This window comes from Lissotriton helveticus, chromosome 12 (genome assembly GCF_964261635.1).
Source record: "Lissotriton helveticus chromosome 12, aLisHel1.1, whole genome shotgun sequence".
In the NCBI taxonomy this organism is placed as follows: domain Eukaryota; kingdom Metazoa; phylum Chordata; class Amphibia; order Caudata; family Salamandridae; genus Lissotriton; species Lissotriton helveticus.
This window is the reverse complement of record NC_136073.1, coordinates 214,051,354-214,054,321: the sequence shown is the minus strand read 5'-3', so window position 1 is coordinate 214,054,321 and position 2,968 is coordinate 214,051,354.

The window sequence follows — 2,968 nt, the reverse complement described above, 5'->3', positions numbered from 1 at the left end:
TGCAGGTTCTGGTTCTTTGGTACAACATGAGATTATTCATACCACTGTTTTTTCCTTTTTTTTTGTCTCTGGCTCCAGCAATGGTGTTCTTTATTACTGTTTTCTTTAGGTTTTTTTCTACTCTCTTCTTCTCTTTTCTCTTAGAATATTCTCTCCCATCTTTTGGTTGTTAGATTTTGCTGGAGAGCTACTGTTTCTTCTTGCTCTAGATTCTAAATTCTTTCATAATTCTTAGTCTACTGTGTTCTATAGATATTTCTCTTTTTTTTCTTTTTCTCAACTTAGTAGATATTTCTCTTTTTTTCTTTTTCTCAACTTAGATAACCTAATATATATATATATATATATATATATATATATATATATATATATATATATATATATATATATATATATATATATTCCAAAAATACAGGTAGCACCAAAATCGAGTGAAGCCACAGGAAGCTGATGAAGTTCAAAGACTTTATTGAATCGGCACCCTGCCAGCAGGTACCGCAACTGGAAACAAACACCAAACATATTTTGCCAGACGCGTTTCGGGACTCCAGTCCTTTCTTCAGTGGCAGTGTTTGACGAGTAAAACAAACGCGCTGACAGGCAGACATTTAAGTTCCAACACTCCGCCCCAGTGGGCGTGGCTGTTCAGACAGCCTTCTGGATGTTGTAGTCTCTTGTCACATTTTCCTCAGTGGGTGCGTGTAAACTCGTGGCATTGTTCAAAAAATAAGACCCCAGTGGGTTGGTGCAAAGTTTCAGAGCGGGACCTGCCCTGCTTTGGGGGTGTCAATGAGAACTTGATGAAAGCGCCAGCCCTGTACTGCCGCTCACACTCCTTCCTCCCATGTCCTCCAGCTCACACCGGAGCCAGAATGGGTCCGCTTGAGTCACGAAGGGCTTCACTCACCGGCTGTGCAAACCGTTTCCAAATTCCAAAAATACAGGTAGCACCAAAATCGAGTGAAGCCACAGGAAGCTGATGAAGTTCAAAGACTTTATTGAATCGGCACCCTGCCAGCAGGTACCGCAACTGGAAACAAACACCAAACATATTTTGCCAGACGCGTTTCAGGACTCCAGTCCTTTCTTTAGTGGCAGTGTTTGACGAGTAAAACAAACGCGCTGACAGGCAGACATTTAAGTTCCAACACTCTGCCCCAGTGGGCGTGGCTGTTCAGACAGCCTTCTGGATGTTGTAGTCTCTTGTCACATTTTCCTCAGTGGGTGCGTGTAAACTCGTGGCATTGTTCAAAAAATAAGACCCCAGTGGGTTGGTGCAAAGTTTCAGAGCGGGACCTGCCCTGCTTTGGGGGTGTCGATGAGAACTTGATGAAAGCGCCAGCCCTGTACTGCCGCTCACACTCCTTCCTCCCATGTCTTCCAGCTCACACCGGAGCCAGAATGGGTCCGCCTGAGTCACGAAGGGCTTCACTCACCGGCTGTGCAAACCGTTTCCAAATTCCAAAAATACAGGTAGCACCAAAATCAAGTGAAGCCACAGGAAGCTGATGAAGTTCAAAGACTTTATTGAATCGGCACCCTGCCAGCAGGTACCGCAACTGGAAACAAACACCAAACATATTTTGCCAGACGCGTTTCAGGACTCCAGTCCTTTCTTCAGTGGCAGTGTTTGACGAGTAAAACAAACGCCCTGACAGACAGACATTTAAGTTCCAACACTCCGCCCCAGTGGGCGTGGCTGTTCAGACAGCCTTCTGGATGTTGTAGTCTCTTGTCACATTTTCCTCAGTGGGTGCGTGTAAACTCGTGGCATTGTTCAAAAAATAAGACCCCAGTGGGTTGGTGCAAAGTTTCAGAGCGGGACCTGCCCTGCTTTGGGGGTGTCGATGAGAACTTGATGAAAGCGCCAGCCCTGTACTGCCGCTCACACTCCTTCCTCCCATGTCCTCCAGCTCACACCGGAGCCAGAATGGGTCCGCTTGAGTCACGAAGGGCTTCACTCACCGGCTGTGCAAACCGTTTCCAAATTCCAAAAATACAGGTAGCACCAAAATCGAGTGAAGCCACAGGAAGCTGATGAAGTTCAAAGACTTTATTGAATCGGCACCCTGCCAGCAGGTACCGCAACTGGAAACAAACACCAAACATATTTTGCCAGACGCGTTTCAGGACTCCAGTCCTTTCTTCAGTGGCAGTGTTTGACGAGTAAAACAAACGCGCTGACAGGCAGACATTTAAGTTCCAACACTCCCCCCAGTGGGCGTGGCTGTTCAGACAGCCTTCTGGATGATGTAGTCTCTTGTCACATTTTCCTCAGTGGGTGCGTGTAAACTCGTGGCATTGTTAAAAAAATAAGACCCCAGTGGGTTGGATGCAAAGTTTCAGAGCGGGACCTGCCCAAAGCAGGTATATATATATATATATATATATATATATGATATGTTGAGGTTCTGTTCATCGGCTAGATTATTTTATGTTTTCTTGCTCATATTTGATGGTGTGTTTGTGTACTTTTCAAATTTGTCTTTGTTGTTTCATTGTTGTTTCATTCTCTTATGTTTTGTATCACATCCCAATGCTCCCGGACTTTGTTATTAGATAGCCTGTTAATATTATGAGCTGATTATTTATTTCTAGTTGTCTTTTACGAATGTGCTATATGAATTGATATATATGAATTCTCTTTTACCTATGTGATTATATATCAATTTATGTTCGTTACTTTTTGCATATTCTGTTCGATAGTATTATATTTATTGTGATGTACAATATATTGAATAAGATTAATATTTTATAAGCTTTTCTTCTTGACTGTTGCTTATAGTGTTTAATGGCTCCTTGTTAGATCAACTGTTTTTGTCAATTCATAGAATGTTTTTATCGATCTATTTAGATATGTCTTTTTGTGCTGCCTACATTGTTGATTCACTTTTGCTTCCTGTTTGATAGGCGGTTGAGGTTTTTTGCTGGCCTCCTTGGTTGCTCCTTCATGTTCTTCGCCTGTATG